Raw genomic sequence first — 21090 nt, forward strand, 5'->3', positions numbered from 1 at the left:
AAGAAACGAAGCATGTCCTGAAAATCCTCTTAGCAAAGACTTCACCCCTTTTTTATTTATTTAGCTATTTCCTTCCTTCCCTCCTTCCTCCCTCCCCACCACCTCAGTGGCCTCGCCATTGTCTCGCGTTTCAAGCCACGCGTCTTGACGCTCGGCGGGGGTACGGCACTGCCACCCCACCCCCCTGTCCCCCCGCCCGCTATCTCCTCCTCCGCGCGTTTTTCAAAAGGCACTTTATTTATTGTCCCGCGGGAGCAGCTACATTATGCATTAACCTGTTCAATTATGCATTCATTTATGCAGCCGTTGCCTTATGTAAATGCACTTTATGATTAAACAAATTGTTTCGCTGTTTGGCCGCTTGTTTCCTCCCTCCCCCGCCCGCCGCCACGTGCGCGCTGCAGCCGCCTTTTTGCCGGTGACATCACGCCGCCGCCACCGAGGGGCTCGGCGGGCACACGTGCACGTACGCGGCCCATTAAAGTGGCACAGGGCTGGGCTCAGAGAGATTGAGAGGAGATTGTTGGCTTCCTCTCGGTCATTTTTTTTTAGACGGCGCCCAATCAATGTTGCCCCCATAAATGACACAGTTTAAGGGCAATTTATTTCTTGAATAAACATCCAGCCAGTAAATACTCGTGCAGGCGTGCAGCAAATGTCCAATCGGGGAATTAAACCCTCGCTCTTACATTCCAGCCATGGTTGTTGTTACACTGTCACGTCAGACGGGGAGGAGGTAACTTTAGTTAAGCTTCCAACAACCAGAAATAATAACAGCCAGAACAAGTTCAAATATCAGTACCTTTTTACTGTAAGATCATTCTGAGATACATAGCCTAACCTATTTTTTTAAATTGGCAAAATCAATCACATTTTTTTTCAATGATATGCCTGCTAAACCAACCATTTAACATTTAATCTAGCACTCAATGAACCCCATTAAAAAAAGCAACTGTCTACATTTTCATTTCAAATACTCTGCATCCAAAGCAGGCGTGATCAGCCTTTTTTTTCTAAGCCAAACTGCAGCCAAACCCCGAATGAGCGTTCGCATTTTTATTCTTGGTGCCGTTATCTCAATGTTAGCCAAAGCGCAAATCCTAAAATCACTGCGGGCACTTCGCGCCGATGTTTGTACGTTTCTTCGTTTCCGCGAGGTCGACAAAGCGGACGCTAGCGCAGTTGATGGCGTCGCAAAAAAGGAAAAGGGTTCGACCAAGAGGCTTTGGCACTTCAGCAGGAGCTTCCACGTGTTGCCACGGAGTGTCTTCATCACCCCCACCCTCCATACACACACACACACACACACACGGTATCTGACAAGAGAAATGAGCCGCCGTTTAAGACGGATGAACTTCCGTGTGGACTTATCTAAACTGGAGCCCTCACCTTTTTCATCTGCCACCGAATCTCCTATTGGTGGTGGTGGTGGTGGGAGGGAAGGGGGCTATCTGATAGCGGTGTGGTTATCTTATCCCCCCCAACCCCAAAACCCACCATACACACACACCACAGTCGTTGAGGGAAAATACATTTTTCCTTTCCAGGAGGGGAAAAGATGAATGGAATATGCAACAGGACACTTTAACCGTGCAGTGGGCTCTATTTCTTATTCTTTTTTCATGCCCCGTCCCCCTCCCCACTTCATCACCCTCAACCCCCTCCCGCCACGCTTTCCCTCGCTCGCTCAGTCTCCACCGGGGTGCCGGTGAATGATGGAGTTTTAGTGGACCCTGCCTGCCCTTTTTTCTTTCTTTCCTCTATTTTTTTCTGTTTTTTTTTCATTCCCTCCTTCTTCTCCCTGCCGAGTGCCACGCGTCTCGGGCAGAACATTAGCCCCTCTGCATGCTTCAGGAGTTTGTCTTGGCAGAGCACCAGGCCCTAACTATCTCCTCTCCTGCACTCTTCGCCCTCCCACCCCGAACCTGCAACCCTGCTGCACCACGTGCGCGCACACAGAGTGCACGCCGGTGTCTCGTATTTATATTCATTAGCCCGCGACATGGGGCTTTTGTTGCCTTAATTTTTTGAGTGCACCTCGCCACTGAACGAGTTAAAGCACGTTCGTATCAGCTGTTTTCGAATAAAAGTGCCTACCCCCACCCCTAACCCCCTCCTGCATAATATACAGTAAGTCTTTATTATTACCTGAGAGAGACTTTCCAGGCCGATTGCTTGAAGAATCGAACATGCTCAGAAAAAGATGTGCAGTATATTCGACGTTTCCGGTCTAATTTCTCGTGTTTTGTTTTGTTTCTTTCTTTTTTCCGAAACAGTTTCCTCTGCCAAACTTTCAGACTGCCAACCGAATCCGGACGGCTGGACAGCCGACGGCAGATAATGCCAAGTCGGATATCATTAATCATGTGACACTTCTGGCGCAGACTGCACAGAGTTTTTGGCTCTGTTGAAGCTGTTCGGGTTTGAAACTAAATTCGAAGACAAAAGAGGCGTAGGTGTATTCTCACGACTCCGTCCATCGATCATGAAGCCGGCGCGTCTCTGAGACGTAACGTCATGTGTAATTAAAAACAAATTGGAAATGGTGGTTTGAGGCCTCGCCGGGTCATTATAGCATAAGCGATGGAAAGAATCGTGCATAAATATTCATGTTTTGTTCCATATGTCGGGGAGGAAACAACACAGTCTGACTGATTGCAGACGAACGAGCCTGTTTATGACCTCTTACCTTTGTGTGCAAGTGTCGCGGGTCATTAAAACACGCCGAGAGTGATTGTAATTAGTGTGGAGGTCTCGCTACAAAGGCTCGGCCGTACATTGTTTCCGCGGCTGACAGTGATGCCGTTTTTATAAGGGGGAATAAAAACAGTTTCGTCATGACTGGGGGCCTGATGGAGGCGGGAGGGCGTCGGGAGTCGCCGTGCTGGAGAGGTAGCCTGGGGCGCTGCCACACACGCATGCATGCACCGTGGGTTAGTGTGTGTGTGAGTGCACGTCAGCCTGTGTTTGATGCCGCCGTCGAACATCCACATATCAATACAACACAACGTCTATAAAGCCTGCATCTTAACTACCCCCGCTTTATTAAATAGTAATCACCCAAATGCCTGCATTGGCATAATTTATTAGATTCCTAATGAAGGACGAGGGGAAATGTGCACACTCCACATGCGGCTAATTCCTGGACATTCACTTTGGGCAAGCGCGCATCCGACAGAGTCCTCCGGTTAGGCGGCGAACCACCGGAATAATTTATCAAAACAAATCTTCTTTTTTCATTCCTGCGCCTCGATTGAATACGACCGTCAACTAAAAGATGCAATGCGCACGCATGCAATATGCATGAAGCCGCGCTAATGCAGAACACTTGCGTTTCATTTGCATGTCGGACACATGTGGGGAGCCCTCGCGACGTCAGCCGCTTGCCGAGCGTCGGGTGATTCACAGCGTGAGCCTTCTGGTTGTGGTTTTGTTTTCCCAGGGAAGGAAAAACTCAAGTCAGAGCTGCGGATGCACCGATACCGATACCAGGGTTGAATTGTCCACTCGTACTCGTAAAATTTATGCCGACATAAACTCACCAGTTGAGGAACGTTGTTCTAGAAAAAACATGCTAAGGAGTGTTTTAATCACAGAACATCTGTGGAAAAATAAAACAAATCAAAGTAATTCTATAATGTGGAATGGCCTTATTAAGTACCCGCTGCGGGTATCAGTGAGTACTGAAATGCAAATACTCATTCTGTAAAAAAAAAAAGTGGTATCGGTACATCCCTAGTCAGAACTTTATACAAGCAAATGTTTTTAAGTCCGAAAAGGCCCCAAAGACGGAACTTGTGCTGGAATTGTGCGCTTATTAAAATCCCAAAACCCTGACCTTGGACTTCGCACCATGATTTCCACCTCCTGTGTACTTCCAATCAATTAAACATTTTTATTCATATTTCATGGCCTCAATCAGCCGCAGAGATATTTCTTTAAGGCGGCAAGGACAACCAACCATGAGGTAGTGTTGTAGTCAAGACCAAACCAACCGAGACTAAGAGAGTATCGAGACCAAGAAATTTGAGGTTTTAGACCAAGACCAAGATTGTGTATGTCAAAGAAAAATAACATTAAAACAGAACTAATGGAACAGCGACATTGCTTTTCAGCAAGGTATCTTTCAATAATTTTCTTGAACATTTTGCTGCTTTTCCAACTATTTTGAAGCATTTTCAGAAAATCAAATAAACAAATTACCAAGAAATATCAGGGCAATATGTTGCAGACAGCGTAACAAGGCAGGAGCTGGATTCTTTTGTGTCATTATTATGTCATTGCATTGTGTCATTGCAGAGTCTCAACCGGTTTTGGTCAAAAATCCCCAGTCCGAGACAAGACAGAGTAAAAATGCCTCGGAGTCCAAGGCGAGACCGAGGCCCTTAAAAAGTGGATCTTGAGACCAAGACCAATCTCCAGTACAACAACGCCACCACAAGCTGATTCATGCCTCCCGGTGCGTTCAGATGCATCATGTGGTTTTGTTTCCCAAGGGAAGAAAAACTCAAGTCTGAACAAGGGACGCATTGAATGCACTGATAGCGGGCCAGAGTAGTCTACTCGTACTCGTGAAATACATGGCAATACCACAACCCGATACCAGTTGTACATGTATGTAAATGACAATTCTGTTAGATTTTTGTTTGCGCTGCAGTGAAACCTGTGGCAGTCGCCCATGTTCTCAAACAGTTCTCAACTACTGAAGTCTAAGGCCCTGTTTTCACTTGGTCACTTGTAACGGTTTTGGGCTATTGGATCACGAGAACGGATCTCGCAGCATCTGTTCGCACTTAGCCATTAACATGCGTCTCGAGCGTGCCATTTGTGATCGCATCACCCCCCCCTGCCGAACCTATGCAAATGCAACATGCGTCATTTCCGTTTTTAACGACTGGGAGCAGTAAAGCGCAAAACCGCGGCGAGTTTTACATGACAGCCAATAAGAATCAACTTCCTGTTTGAGGACTATATCAAGTCACTCGTTTTAATTCTACTGCAGCTCGTATGGATCCGAACGAGGAGTAACGACTGGTGGGACAGAGTGGTGACGACTTTATTTTCGGATCAACGGTGGCCGGCAAATTTTCGGATGCAACGTCGCACATTTAATCACATATGTGGGAAACTGCGACCGCTGCTCCGCTGACAAAATACGCTAATCCGGAATGAAATGTATTAGCATGCTAATAAACAAGTCTAACAAAAATGATTTGTTTTTGCTTCTTGTTTGTAACTTTATAATGACGACGCCTGGAGGTGGGGACGCCGACCAAGTACGTACACGGGAGAGGTGAGTGGAGTAGGCGGTCGTTAATGTGGACTGAGCTGCATTCTGTTCGCACGTCCGTGACGAATGCGTTTTTATGCGATGCGACTTCGGATTCGTGGTATTCGGATGTCAAAACGGATTTGAACTGTTTGCACTTGGTCATTTCATGCGTTTTTCGTATTCCGATCGTCAAAAAACGCATGAAATGACCAAGTGCAAACAGGGTCTAAGGACCCGCATTTTCTTTTCCTTATCTTGAAGTCGCGACGCAAATTCATCCCACCACGAGGTATTTCACGCCTCCCGATGCATTCAAATGCGCCACTTGAACCGACCGCTCCCGTTTTACGACGACGGAAAAACCAGTTTCCCCTGCAACTTTCCTGATCAATGCGGCGCCGTAAAAGCCGGGAGCCACTGGCCATTAAATGTTGCCTTAATGGATGATTAACGGGGGGGCGCTAACTCCCCCCCCCTTGCACACTCATATGCATATTGCAAACAATGGGTGACACCCCGCTCGTCACTGGCGCCCGGCTATATATTTGCGCTAATGGTTGGCACGCTGATGATCGGAGCTATTTACTTTAAATGGGTCATTATGGTGCGGAAGACTCCACCTCGGTGACGCCGGTGAGGGGCTCCCTGACAGATCTATCGCCCAAGTGGGACGAGGTGGCGCGCGGTGATGAGCCGCAGAAGTGTTCCCGGGGCCCTATTGTGACTCCCTCCCCTCTGCCCCCGCCCCCCCCCCCTCCCTTCCCTTCACCTCCTCCTCCCATCCCTCCCTCCCTCACCAGTGTCTCTCAACCTCATCGTCGCCTCACCTCTTTGTCCTCCGGCCCAATTTACGAATCACAAGTCAGGAGCAAGTCAAGTGCCGCCATTCTGCCGCACAACAGCGAGCCGCGGAATACTAAGAGAGGGTGGGGGAGGCGGTGGGGAGATAGCGGTGGAAATGTATTAGTTACACACACACACAAAAAAAAGAAGTCCACGCCGTGTGTGTTTTTCTTTCCATCTTTTTTCTTTTCTTCTTATTGAATTATGAAGAATTTACGATGGCAATTTGATCCGGCGTATCACTTTCGGCTGGATCGGGGAGTGTGGGGGAAGGCCGCCCCCCCTCCCCTTGTTTCTGCATGTTTAAGATACAGTGCGGCGCCCGGGAGCGCGCGCCCTCTTCGGGGAGTCGGGGTCCCACGGCTCGCTCGCGCACACGTCCCTGTAATCGCAGCCTCGACTCTTCAAAGAGAAACCTGATGACTTAAATTCTGTATTTGACACGGCAATAATAAAACTACTTAAAACTATAAAGAGTCTCCTGATTCTCCAGCACCGCCACCACTTGAAGACCGTGTTTATCTCCCCCATTTTAATTAGCGAGTGGCGTTACTTTCTGCTGCTGTTTTTTTTTTTTTTTTTTTTTTTTAATCGCCAATCATTTACAAGCGCGAGGATGATCGCGTTAATATTGCCGAATTACCGAATACGCTTCCCGGGTTAATTAGGTTGTTCTTTTTAATTAGGATGTAATTGCAAGAGCTGGCGTCTCTTTTCAAGGGGGTTGGGGCGGGGAAGGAGAGAGGGGGGTTGGTGATCAGCAGGCCGTCAGACAGCTGAGGCTCCAGCCACGACCAGACCGTAGACAACAGTGCCCTCTAGACGTGGAAAGTGGAACCACGTTGTCCCTTGCTGTGTTTGCGCTTGAGCGGCTGGCATCTTTATGTAGTTCTTGGTTTAATTTTTTTTTTTTTTTTTTTTTTTTTTTAAACGCCTTGTGTGAAGGTTACACACGGTGCACGAGGTTACCTCGAGTTGACACAAGTACAGATTTTAATGAAAGCCTTTTGTGTGGTAAATCTCAGGCGGGAAAAAAAAACTTCAGCTCGACCCCCAGGAACATTTCAGCGTCCAACCATATGCCATTGACATACGTCTCTGTGGGTTTTTTCTAAATTCTAAATTCTAAAGTAACAAGTCAGAGCAGACTTCTTATAAAGGACACAAGTTTGACCGTGAACTACAGGGTGTCCAAGAAGCCGCAGCTGCTTGGAGTCGTCTTCAAATGAATATATAATATATATAATAGAATAGAATACATGAATTTTACTGATCCCAAATTGGGAAACTACACTGTTGCAGCACTAAAAACAATACAAAAAAAATAAACTACACGGTAAATACAAGAAACATACAGGTCAATCTATATACAAACACAGGAAGAAGGAATTGTGCAACTTATTCTCACTTCTCCAATCTCTGAACATGGTTGTAGGTTGTACACTATATAGCGAGCGTTGTGGTGCAGCCTTTGTCTTCAAGTGCTCGTGGTATGTTTTTGCAAATAGTCATTTGTTTGTGCTAAATTGGGAAGGAAATGCAGTCTTGCGTTAAAAAAGGAAGTGGGGGAAAAAAACGGCTTCTAAAACAGGATGTAGTTTTTGTCGCACATGTCGATCGTGCGAGGCCTCACTGGAGGAGGATGGCGTGCACTGGGATGTGTTCATTCAGTCGGTGAGAACTTTTACGCTTATGCGTTAAAATCACGCAGCTTCGCTGAATATGTGAATTCAAACTGTCGGTGGGGAGGAAAAAAGAAAATCTAAATTTTTATTTTTGCTTTACAAACTTGTGATTCAGAACATCTCGACGGAAACCCGGATGTCGCTGCTCAGGCCTGCGTCCCTCCACCTCCCTCCTTCCCTCCCTCCTACCGGCTCTGAAACTTCCAGAAATCACCTCCGAGGCTTCATGTTATCCCCCCCCCCTGCAAAAACAGCAAACATGACGGGGGCGGCGGGTAAACAACATTATCTCCAGGCCAATCCCTCACATGGGGCAAGGCAATTACAAACTCTGCATGTCATCCCGCCCTCGCCGCCGCCGCCGCCCGGAGACACGCCCCTCTGCCTCCTCTCTCTCGCTCTCACTCTCTCTCTCTCTCGCCATTTCATCTCTCCCCCTATACGCAACCCTTCCCCCTCCCTCCCTCGCCGCGTGTCATTCTCTGTCACTCGCCCCGCGTGCAAAATTGCGCCGAGGCGAAGCTGCCACCGCGTTGAGGAATAGTGTCATATACTGGCAATTTCCTTCCCAGGTGTCAGGCATACTTTACCTTAATACGTCTGCAGCGACTCTTAATAAAACAGCCTTGTCTATATACATATCTCCAGCGCCGGGCCGCGCTGCACACGGCACTCGATGTGCGGGCGCTGTTAAATATTTACCTCCACTGAATGTCAACCTGGGGGGGTGGGAGAAGTGTGTGTGTGTGTGTGTGTGGGGGCGGGGGGGGGGGGGGGGGGGTTTGAGGAGAGAAATGGAAAAATGTGTCCCCCGGTTGGCGGTTTTTCCGAGCCGTCTGGATGCGTTCTGGGAGGCAGGTTCTGGGAGAAATTCCACATCGGCACTTGGAATGTCTCGGGGTATCATGACGTCACATCAACGCGAGTGAGAAGGAGGAGGGGAGGAGGAAGAGGAGGGGTGGGGTGGTGGGGTGCATTCGGTGAGATTTGGGAAAATTGAAAAACTCTAGACGACGACGACGACGAGATCCAGCACGCCCGTCTGACACACATACACACACCCCACTCCATTCCACGGTGTCAGACCCGAATGTACTGACAAGCCTTTGACTGCATGAAATGAACAGCAACCCTCCATCCCTCCCCACCCACTGAGAGTCTGGGCACAGCTTATCAACAGTAAAGCGAGGACGGTGCATCGTGGGTTGGGATCAAGACGTCCACCGGCACTGGGACCGTTGTTCTTGATGGTTTCCGTTTTTTACCCCGCATGAAAATCTGTACCATGCGTCCTGCTGACTGGACTCGGTAATGGAATCTCTGACAGGAAAAATAAAAAAAACATGAACAGGTCCACTCTTGAATTTAGTTTGCAAAGTTCCGGCGGACATAATGGAACATCACCGACTTTCAAGATCATGTATTGTAGCAAGCTAAACACTACAACAAAATTTGTGTCTTCAAAGCCCCACGGTAATTCACTCTTTATTGAAATGATCATTAAAACACCCAAAAAAAAAAGGATGACATACAGCTTTTTAATGACTTACTTACTATTTATATATCACTTCTTCAAGTTTGGCGGGTCGGGTTATAAAGCTTAACAGGCCGCATAAGGGCCCCGGGCGTAGTTTGCCTATGCCTGCTCTACCTCTTGTGATGTCACAAAGGGCCCGATTACTACTCTTAAAATGGTGACATAGTTTTTACTACTACTGTGTCTTGCAACTTTTTTTTTGTCCTTTTTTACAAACATAAACAGATGAAAACTAAGCTTTTTGCAGAAGGTTGCAAACAGAGGGCTAAATTGTTTGTTTGTTTTTCTCTCTGTATGCATATCTGCAGAATGCGGAAGAAATCATTGATGTTTGTGACGAGATGATAGTAACAGGATGTGATGTATCACTGTAAGCAGTACTGCTTGTGTCGCTGAACATGCGGTTCCACCGGGAAGCCGGGAATCTTTGGCCCTACCGCCACGGGATGGCTCTGGAAAATTAAAAAAAAAAAAAAAAAAAAAAAACTTCCTTCCCATCCGCTCAAACTTCATTTCGGCTCGTCGTTCTCTCCGGTTTTAAAGAAAAAAAAGTCAGCAAAAAGTTATTTCCAGGTCGTTAAGCGTGTGGCAGGTGATCCTCATAATAATCATGAGTTTGAAGGCAGGAGAGCTAACATCCCCTTTAAAGTTGCACATCCTCCAGCGCCGAATTTCAGAGATGGAAATATTTTCAGCGCAGTTGGGAGGGTGGTGTGTGTGTGTGTGTGTGTCTGTGTGTCTGTGTGTCTGTGTGTGGTGGTGGGGGAGGAGGGGGCATCTCGGAAGGAGGGGAGAAAAAGGGAAAGAAAAACGGTGCCTGGGTTTTTAATGACTTTCTGCACATTAGAATAATCTGTCATTTCAATTAGCCGGATTGTCATCTGCGAGACGTCTCCCGCTCGCACCCGCACACCCAGCCATCCCTCCCTCCCTCCCTCCTTCACACGCACGCACGCACACATACCGCACATACCTATACCTTAAGGTTGTCATCTGTACCCCTCATGGGAGAGAAGCAGGAATGTCAAAGCAGCCCTCCTCCTCCCACTCCTCCTCCTCCTCCTCCTCCTCCTCCTCCACACACTTCCTCCCTGCTCCTCGCACTCACGCTTGGGCGCGTGCGCGCGCACGCACTCACACACGCCGCCATCCCTAAAAAACAAAGCGAGGTTTCAAGGGAAATTGCTTGACAGCAGCTTAAAAGCCAGTCAGGAATAACTTATCAGGCGATGGAGGTGGTGGGTGGAGGTGGGTGGGGGGGTGGGGGGGGGGGGGCCTGCCATCGTGCCTCGCGGGGTCATTTCATTACGATTACCTTCCCCTCCTTAACTCAAAGAGGGAGAGGATGAGCGAGGGGAGGAGGAGGGGAGAGAGAGAGAGGAAGCAGGTAGTGGCGGCGGCGGCGGGGTTGCAGGTGGTAGCTGGGTGATGACGGAAGGGGGTGGGGGGGGCTGAGGGGAGAGGGGGGGGTAAACTCTTCAAGAAGGAGAACGTAAGAAAGGAAGCAGAAAGTTTGCAGAAAGTGCTTAACTTTTACTTTTTCTTCTTCCTCCCCACTCTCTGGTTTTTTAGACTTGTCTCCGTAATGAGCTTACATCTTCTCTCTTCTTTTTTTCTTCGCTCTCCCTCACTTTTTTTTTCTTTTTTTTTTTTTTTTTAAACCACCCCGCCCTGCCGCCGCCGCCACGTCACCGGCTGCTTCCTCTTCCTCCGCCGTCTCGGAAAGTGAAGGCGAGAGCGATATATTGAAGTCCGACCTTTTATTTCCCCCCTCGCCAATGTTGTCTCCGTGTTCTTAAGGTCAGCGTTTATACAGCGCAGAGGAACCCGCGACCTCCCGCCTCCGACAACCCCCTCCCCATACCGCGGGCCTTTTCTTACCTTCACAGTGGTCAATGCGGCGTCGTGGACTTATATCGTGAGAGCCGCTCACTGTGTCCACTGCTCCAACTTCATTAAACTTCCTCTGTTGTTTCTGTCGTTGTCGTCGTTGTTGTTGTTTATTGAGGGTAACATGACCCACTTTCCGAGCTGTTATTACTCCTTCCTAATTATGTTTTCCAGAATAAAGAAGCCTGTATTTCTTTCTTTCTTTCTTTCTTTCTTTCTTTCTTTCTTTCCCCTACCTCAAGGCAATTAAAGCGGCTTGCAGAGGAGTAAGGCACTGTGGCATGCTGGCCGGGATGATGTTATGATTGCTAATTATACTCTGATGCAGCTCTGAGAAATGCTCCCGCACTCTGGCTTTTGTCCGGCCGCCTTTGCCAGGCCCAGATAATATTTATGAAATGTAGACATTCTTGGGGCTAAAGCAGAGGCTTCATAATGGGAGACAGATGGGGTCTGCTTTGGATTACGCACGTCGGCTCCGTTATCTGTGGGAACACCTTCCTTCCACGTTTTTTTTTTTTTTTTTTTTTTTCCCCTCTGTGTGCGTGTGTGTGTGCGTCGCATCCGTCCGTGCTCCGATTTTCCCTTCTTTTTTTTTTTTCCTTCTGCGTCCGCGTTCGCCCTAAGTGCGCAATCAGACGCGGCCACGTGCAAATTGTCTGTGACAGCCAGCCGCGCGGTTATTTTTTAATGCGTCTCTGAGTTATGATAACCATCGCGCAAGTCTGCCCCCCACCCTCTTCCTTCCAGCGGCTCGTGCGTCTGACAGTGGAAATGGGAATAATTGCACGGAAAACGCTTCTCAGTAATAACCGAAGAAAGACGACCAAAGAGAGGAAAACTCTCGACAGTCACGTGGCTGGAGTTCATCCGGAGCCCCCAAACCTCGTTATTGCCAACAGTGAGAGATGTTTTGTGGGACTAAACGTTTCTCTGAGGCCTCCTGACTCATCACAGCCAATCAGCCTCCAGCTCGTCCCCTCCGCTCTTCCCCTAGTGAGTTCACGTGAAGCACTGCGGCGGCAGATTGCAGGTAGCAAGAACTACGCTTCTAACGCCGCCGTCGCCTTCATGTTCCCACCTGCGTAGCTTGGCCAACGGTTCAGAACTCAAATACACAGTGGGGCCAAATTTTAAATCTTGGACATTGTCGGGGGTCAACATTGGTATTTATTGAAAAAAATCTTCCTCCAGATACACCAGTGAACCTTTTTATATGGACGCAAACGGGTTTTGCTTCAACCTGAACGTGCAACAAGCAAAGCTTAATACTGTGCAATAAACCTAATATTGCACACATGCAAAATCCAATTTCATATTTAAAAAAACTCATCAAAATAAATAAAATGTAAATAAAAATGGTATGGCTAATTGTAAGTGTGTGCCAGCAGGTCAGGGAACGCCTCGGAAATGAAATTTTTTTTAAAAAAAAAAGGTCCTTCCTGTACCTCAGTCAATTGTAAAGTGCTCGTTTCTCCAAGATCCACCTTTTGTGAGGTCACAAAGGGCGCTGCTACGCCTCTCAATACAGGGAGCCGTAAACGGAGGGGCTCAATAGTCAATGTTCGTGAGTTCCGCGGACTGTCCAGATGCTCCTCGATGCTGCCGTGCTGACGCTTCCTGTTCACCGGGGTTGAAGCTTCTCAACCTCTCGTCGCGTTTGAAGTCCCCATTCCCGGAAAAGGAGGGAGGGCGAGTGAGGCCGCCGCGTTGCGCCCTGTGCCGCGACACACAACATGCTCATTAGATCCGGCGGGGGACAGGATGTGTCGCGTCGGCCGCGTCTTCCGGCGCTGATGACGGTAATGACGCATCGAGATCTGCAGCTCCATCTGTTCACCACCGGCCCTCCGTCCTTCCGCTTGCACCACTTGAGCCTGCATGCATGCGTTTCCCCCCTCCTCCTCCTCCTCCTCCTCCTCCTCTTTTCCCTCTCTTTCCGCTCTCCTCTTTTGTGCTTTTCCCCCTCTTCCCAGCTCTCCCTCACAAACACCTCGCCGTCCCCCCGGAGCAGAGGTTGACAGGATAAGAAACATGTTTCAATAAGACAGTCCGGGAGAGGAAGGATTGATAGCGAGAGAAAGGAAGGCTTAACCGCAGTATATAAATACGCGTGCGTGCGTGCTGGTGTGTGTGTGTTTGTGTGCGTGCAATGTGTGCCTCTCTAAGTATTCCTGCATGCATGCGCTCCTGTCTGAGCTTTACTCTCGGGTATTTCGGCTGGAAGAGACAGAAAATGGAGTAAAAGTCGGCTGATTGCATTACCATTGAGCGGCGAGCTCGGATTCAGCCGGCGAAAACGCCGCTTCTGTGAAATACTGCTGGCAGAAATTCATCAAGGCACTAACACTCCGGGGCCGGCGGCGGGGAAATCAGCGTTTTTGGAAATCAAAGAGGAAAAAAAAAAAAAACGACTCTCACCCTTTGAACTTCTCGGGGTAGCGTTCAAACCCATCGTGTAAAAACCTCTGTTTCTTTAAACTTCTCGTCGCGGTGCAAAAATAAAGAAATGAAAAAAGTAAAAATGGCGCTGGCGCACACGCGGCTGGCTGCGACCGATCTCCCGCCGGCTGCTTTCAAAGACAAGAGCGGCAAGGTTGAATCCCTGCAAGGCCCCCAATTTGTCCTGCGCTGCTTATCCCGTCGGGCCGGGATGAGCAGATGGAAATTAACGGCGCCCATTGAGGCCACATTAGTCCCATTTGGGTAAAGTGTAGGGGACGAGATAGCGGACGCGGCCGAGTCAAATGACACTCTCAGCTCAATGAATTAGGCACAGTTGAGGATTAGCCCACAATGGAGGTCAATTGATTAACGGTGTTAAACACAGTGTTAACCGTTGTGAAGTTTGAATGAAGGGGTTGGAGCAAATCCCTTTTTCGTTTTTGTTTTTTTTGTTTTTTTTCCCCCTTCTTGCGCTGTCACGTGTCAGGCCCGCCTCGCCGTAATTTACCGACCGGTATGTTTTCTCTCTCTCTCTCTCTCTCTCTCTCTCTCTCTCTCTCTCTCTCTACGCCGAGATCTTGTTCCGGGGGAGAATCAAAGACTCGCATCGTCCTCCTTTCATCCCCGCCATCCTCTCGCCTTCCAGCCTTTTATTTCTGCTCCCCTCCGCCTGTATTTCTCCCTGTCATATCCCGGCCCCGGCCCCCTTTTGTTGTTTGCCTGGTTTCATCCGCCGACAATGGCGGCGGGGAGGTGGGGGGGGGTGAAAATTACATTTTAGAGCTGGAACGTTTCATGTCGCGCGGCACCAGCCGGTGTAATCTTTTTCTCTTTTCTTTTTTTTTTCTCCTCCTCCTCCTTTCCAGAGGTGAAAAAAAAAAAAAAACACCACCAGGCCGCAGTTTGCTGCTCTGCTCTTGTATGTAAATCGGAACAGTGATGCACCTTCGCAGGCCCGGGCGAGATGATGTGTTTAGACTGCTTAGACTCGTCGTAAGCTCTCCGTGTGCACGGTTGTGACCGTGCATGAGCGGCTCTGTGTGCGTGCGTGTGTGTGTGTTTATACCCTCTAGTGACAGCCTCAACATAATCTGGGCTTGCTCTACAGGCACGGTGGGATGATACTTCAAAGTAAGTACCTGCTAACAGACATTAGTCCATGTAAACAGGGCATACTCCACCTAAGCTGGATGTGAGTGTGTGTGTGTGTATGAGTGTGTGCGTGCGTGTGTGTGTGTGTATGTGTGTATGTGCGCGCGTGCGGGAAAAGCGTGCACGTGCGCATCTCCTTCCCAACCTCCTTCCCGTCCGGCGGCTGTGCAACCAAACATCAGTCGCGTCGCAGTTGCAGCTCGTGACGTCGCGTCACGACGACGTGTTGCGCGCGCACTCGCGGCAACGTGCACGCACGTCGGCCGCGTTTCTTACGCCGTGCGTCGTCGCGTCGCGTCGTCGCGCCGCGTCGTCACGGTGGCAGCAGGTGAGAGAGTCAAACGTAATGAGGCCGCCACCCTCATGGTTTAAACATGAGCGACGAGATGGAGACAGGAAGGGAATCAGTTTAGTGTCTCGGAGGCAGGGAAATAAAGACGGACCGAGCCTGCAGTGGCGAAACAGTTTGCCACATTTCACTGCAAGGGGGGGGGGGGGAGGAGAAGAGGGAAAAAAGGAAACATAAATGATAAAAAAAAAAAAAGATGCTTTTTTTTTTTTGTCTTCTTCTGCGTGGAATCGTTTTGGAGACAAAGGGCATGAAAAGCATCGTAAAAACAACTGCTCTGCAGTTCTAATGATGATAATTATAATAATTATGATGAATATATTCCATTTTTAAGTCCTCCTTAAAGCTTTGGGTTCTTGCTCTTCTATTTTTCAACAAACACAATCTGTTGCTGACTGGTTTGTGTGTGCGATATGGAGGCCCGAACCTCCATGGGACGCGCGCACCAGCGGGATCCTCACGCCTCTCGACCAATCAGAAGTTTTTTTTTAAGGTGAAACATTTGCATTCTCCTATACGGTGGAATATTTAATTAGGGGTAGCGGTTGTGTCCCGTTTGAAATGAAATTTTAATTAAAACCGCGCCGGGCACCGTTTGAATCTTGATGTATGGTCTAACACGTGTGCAAGGAGAATATTAACTTCTCGCTTGAAACACATGATTTCAGACACCTGAGCAGGAAGCTAATAGCTCGGGCTCTGCTTGACTGTGTAATTTGATAAAAGATATTAAAAAATGTTATCGGTGAACTTGGAAATGACAAGTGGTACAGTTTTGTTTTGTTTTTTTTGTTTTAATGCGCCATTACGATTCTATGATATTTGATTTATACATATGAGAGAAAACTGATGTTTTCTTGATGCTCCATGTTCCCTGGAGAAAGTTTCACAAAACAAAACAAACAAGCAACTAAATGATGGAAACGGCAGTCGGATGAAAAATGAAACGGGATCCGCCGGCCTCGTCGCGCCATCCCATCCCTCACTCATTTATTTCACTTTTCGGGCCGGAGAAAATATCACGTTTAAGGGCTCAGGATGATTCACCGGCCGGGATTATCTGCCGGGGCAGATAACCTCCAAGTACATCACCTTTAGCCTATATACTTCCCAGGAATGCTGACAGGATATACATCAAGCGGCACTTATCAAACGCCATTATCGCAGCTTCGGATGCATCGCCGCCCCGAAACCCCGGCCAGTTCATCAGTGCGCCACGCTGTGCCTCCGTTTCGCCCGCTGATGGAAAAGGGAGACGGGCGGTCGAGAGAGGTGGGGGGAGGGGGGGAGGGGAGGAAAAATACAACAACATCACAGACATCAGGTTTTTTTTTTTTTCCCCCATTTGTATTGGCACAATTTGCCATTGTGCGCCTTTCACTCTGAGTACTCTTTGCACTTTCTTCCTCCGTTCCCTTTCCCCTCCGCGCCGCCTTGTCTGCCTTTTTTAATGTCACCTCCTCCCTCCATGTCCGAACTCGCCCCTTATCGCACCGTGTTCAACACACACTGGGAGTGGGGGTGGTGGGGGTGGTGGGCACCTTCTCCCATCCCCACCCTCACCCTCCACCCCTGCCAAGACAATAGGCAGGCCAGGATAACCCTTACTCCAGAATTAATTATCTGCCCCTTTAATTCCGGGTCCACGCTGATTAGCTGCGCATGTAAAACGGAGTCGGTATTAACATAATATTTGGCTATCTCCTCTAAGCTGAGGTCCCCCGACCTTTTCAGCCTCCAAAGTCTCCCCCCTACCCGCAACCCTCTCCCCCGCCTCGTCTCCCATCTCGCGCTCTCAGGAGGTACCTGACAGTCCCAGCCTATGAATGTGATTTGAAGCGGGCAAATTAGATTTTTACTTCTCTCTGTCTTCTCCGACCGCCCGCCCCTCCTCTTGTATGCGTGTGAAGCTAACGACAGTTCATTTGGAAGGCTTGGGTATAATTATGTGTGCTTTTTCTTCTCCCTCTCTCTCTCTCACCCCCCCCCCCCCTCTCCCTCGCCCACCTCCCCTTCCCTCTATCATTGACTTGCTCTGATGGCGAGGCTGATACGCCGTGTTAATATAAACGTTTAGCCCGGTTATTATGAGCCTCGAGAGTCGTAAAAGGACATCCAGCCCTGATTGTCTCTGGCGCAGGACGTCGGCCCCGCCCCGCACCTGCTATTCTTCGCTTTATGGTCTTTCTCGCTCGCCGCGCCGTCCGCCCAGTTATCACCGCCTTGTTGCCCCCGCCGCCTTTTGTCTATTCCTCCAAATGTAATGTTCCCCAGCAGAAATTAGAGAGACAAGAGGGGCCGCTTCCGAGTCGGCTACCTCGAATGGCCACGAGGCGACGGGCGCGCGCAAGCGGGCCGCCCGCCGCCGGAATTATGTCATTTGTGGATATGAGTGTCGGAGTGGAGCCGGTAGATCTCCGAGCTTTTCAGCGGCAAACTCACCGACTCGCGGCTCGGTGTAGAAATGCAACAGCGGTCGCGTTACTCGCAAATTGAATATTTCGATGCTTAAAAAGTCCTAAATGAATGAGTCCTGAAATCACCGGTATCACACAAAGCTGTTAACTTTTAAGGATGTGCAAACAGTGTTTTTTCCAGGTCAAAGGTCACACATTTCACCCGTTCTCAGATATTTCCAGTATCTGTTACAAATACGCTTGTTTTTTTAATTTTCACTTCAAACTGATGCTCTTTTATACCTGTTGTACACGTTTGGAAGCAGACAGACCCAGCCTGGGGGACTCGGGCTGCTGTCACTCACTCAGGAGAAGTGCTTGTATCCTTTGTGTTGCCACAAAGGGTCGCCTCAGAAAGCTAGGTAAATATTTAGCTGTTAGAAAACAGCAGCGCAGTGAATTTTGCATAATGTGGATCTTATAAAGATATTTTTTACTCAAAAATGTTTTGTTTCTTTTCGTCAGACATGACTTGAGAGAGATGTCTTTATTTACCTTGACATTTTCGGTGGAAACCTCCTCCCTCTTCAGACTAAAAAAAATAAATAAAACAAAGTGTGTGCATTCCACATGGTGTTGAAAAGAGCCAATTGTTTTCCAACACAAATCTCTCCAATCTGATGCATTTACGCAATAATTATATTGCCATCAACCACCTCCACTGACCACTTTGTAATTATCACAAAACGGGCTAAAGGGTGGGGGGTTTGGGGGGGGGGGGGGGGGGAAACAGGTGACATTTTATTTGCAATCTGTACGGCTCTTATTCCGTTCCACGTCACGCAAAAAGCCAGACCTCCTCCGACAACCCGTCACGCCCAGTCTGCGAGACTTGGCGCTAAGTGAGGGAAATGCAACTTTAATTGCTTAATCGTGTGCTGGAGACGAGGCCGTGTCTGTGTGCGTGTGTGTGTGTGTGTGTGTGTGTGTGTGTGTGGCTGCGCCGCTCAGGCCCCATTATGTATGGTGTGCTGTTTCAGCTCCTGGCAGGTAAACAGAGGGACATTAGCCTCCAATCAGCCTCCACTATATCACCTGGAAGTTTAATTAATCCCAGTCCGCGGGGCATGTGGCGCATGTGGAAAGTCTGCAGTACTGTGCGTGTTTGAGTCTGTTTCGGCCTCCACCTGAAAAGCCCCTGCACGGCCAGGGTGCCTCAAACTGCTGCAGAAAGGTCAACTCCTCCTTATCCGGCCGTACATTTTAATTGACTATCTCCCGTTCACCCCTGCCTGCCCACATACACACATGCACTTGCCCCTCCCATCATCGCAGCGGGTATGGATCCCACTATGAATTGATGATCTCCCATCTAAAGCCTAATCACTCTGCGGGACCGGGGGGAGAAACCCGTGATCCGTTCCCTTGTACCGCGCCGCAGGAGCCTCGCTCTCGCACGCTGGGCCCGTTGATGAGCTGAAAATGAGCATTCTACCTGGTTTAATATCGCAGTTCATCACGCCGGCCCGTGAAAAATTGAAATGGACATCAAATGGCACCGGGGAGACGGCCATCGAGATTGGTTAGATTGTTGGAAGTGGACGGATTAATGGCGGCGTGTGGAGGCAAATTTTCGCAGCCGCCGCCGCCCAAAAAAAAAAAAAAGGCGATGATTTGCCCTTCATTGGCAGACTAATCAAATGTAATGGCTGCTCATAGATATCGGTAAAAAGAAGGTGATGGAAGGGCAAAGCGACGCACACTTTAATCACACCTTTCATCTTTTTTTCTTAAGTACCAATAAGTGCAAGGAAGGGATATTGTTGCTGGCCTTCGTGCATACATCTGCTTTGTATGGTGGCCTGAACAGGCCAAAACACATTTCAAATGAAAACTATGCCTGTGCCATGCAGGGATCATTTACTTTAATCTGACAGCACGGAACACATGGATACCACAGCCTTTGCTTTCCATCGCAAGTTGAAGATGCACCACTTCTTGACCTGTGACCTTGAGCTGCGTCGGCCTTTACCCAGCAGAGATGCTGGAAATATTTTTTCATTCATTTGTTTGTTTGCTTTTTTGTTTTTTTTTGCCTTGTGAACGTAGCAAACACAACAGCTTATGTACAAAGAAATCCTCTTGCCAGACACAAATGCTGCTGTGCTGTACGATTGTATTTGATCGTTATTTATTGCCCGAATGATTTTCACATTTCCTGTTATTGCAGCAGATTCCTCCTCGAATGTAGCCGTCCCGCTGCAGTGCACTGTGTTTGTGCGCTCGGTGTCGCAGGGTTCATTTACGTGATGTTTTTTAATTGGGCATGTTGCGACCTTTTCATGCCGCCACGCATTTGTCTTGCTTTTGTCTCTCGCATCTCCGCCTTCTTATTCAGTTAAACCTCCACAATTAGCTGTGAATAGCAAATAGACAGACGAGTACTTTTTTTAGGGAGCTGCAAATGAAGCCGTCGCATTTCTATGACAAGTGCAAAGAAGAAGATCACAGGAACCCGAATAGGGACGGAATCAGTACACAGTCCAGTAATGAAAATACACAGCAGGGTTACGTGTCATGAAAGAACTCTTTTTTTTACTTGCCCCACAATGACAGTGGCTTTTGCCCTGTGAACATTAGATCAGCGGGGAGCTTAGTGCACGTTTGACTAGTTAAGAAACTAAATATAGACAACTACTATTTGTATTGGCTACCATTATAAAAAAAAAACAAAGGCGATGAAGACAAAACAAACAAAACAAACTGAAATTGAATTTCAACATGAATCTTTTGCAACACCTCTTTATGAAGAAAATTTATTTGGAAAGTCACGTTCCAAGAGCCAATAAGCAACTAACACCATGCAGATCTCTCAGTTATGATCATCTGTGGTTTGTTTGTGAAAAAAAAAAAAACGTGAGTTGCTATGAGATGGACGCAGACAGACTCGTGAGGACCCAGATAAAGACTGACTCCGGGTGGCAGCCTTTCAAAACATCTACATAATGCCCATTGATGCACCATTTCCTGAAAGACCAAGACTGGACCTCTGCACACACACACACACGCGCGCACACACACACACACACACACAATGACAATAACACAGGCCCGCCTTTGTCTAAGCCTTTTGGAAGTGGAGAAAAAGGGGAGTGTGAAAATGAGTGACTGGGAGAAAAAGAAAAAAGACCAGGATGAGGTGTGTTATTCATCCTCGCCACAGGGGGTTAGGACAACTCGGAGACAAGGAGAGTCTGCCCATTGTCCACACATGCCACACACATACACGCGTCAGGCAGAAAAGCAGCCTCTTCTGCCCGCCAAACCCAATATGTTGCAACATTTGCCAAAGAAAAGTGAAAATGAGTGTAAATTGAGGCTATTTTATCCACCTATCCCTCACTGCCTCACACTTGTTATCAAGTCGCTCTCAGCTGTGATGCGGGTTCATTCTACACCCACCATACGCAGGTGCCACCGGAAAAGTAAGTAAAGAACAGGGAGCTGGAAATACTTTTTTT

General features: G+C 48.3%; 2 protein-coding genes across 2 annotated transcripts in view; one reads left to right on the forward strand and one right to left on the reverse strand.

Annotated features, from left to right (window-relative positions):
* LOC142904807 (uncharacterized) overlaps positions 1-4426 on the forward strand; it is a 105081-nt gene extending 100655 nt beyond the window's left edge. The window contains exon 24 of the transcript XR_012929456.1: positions 4300-4426. The gene's annotated coding sequence lies outside the window, so the exon portion shown is untranslated. The remainder of the gene's footprint in view (positions 1-4299) is intronic.
* hnf4g (hepatocyte nuclear factor 4, gamma) overlaps positions 1-21090 on the reverse strand; it is a 180907-nt gene that overhangs the window by 125585 nt on the left and 34232 nt on the right. The gene's annotated exons all lie outside the window — the stretch shown is intronic.

This window comes from Nelusetta ayraudi, unplaced genomic scaffold (genome assembly GCF_046127955.1).
Source record: "Nelusetta ayraudi isolate G7.1 ecotype Tasmania unplaced genomic scaffold, CSIRO-AGI_Nayr_v1 ptg000132l, whole genome shotgun sequence".
In the NCBI taxonomy this organism is placed as follows: domain Eukaryota; kingdom Metazoa; phylum Chordata; class Actinopteri; order Tetraodontiformes; family Monacanthidae; genus Nelusetta; species Nelusetta ayraudi.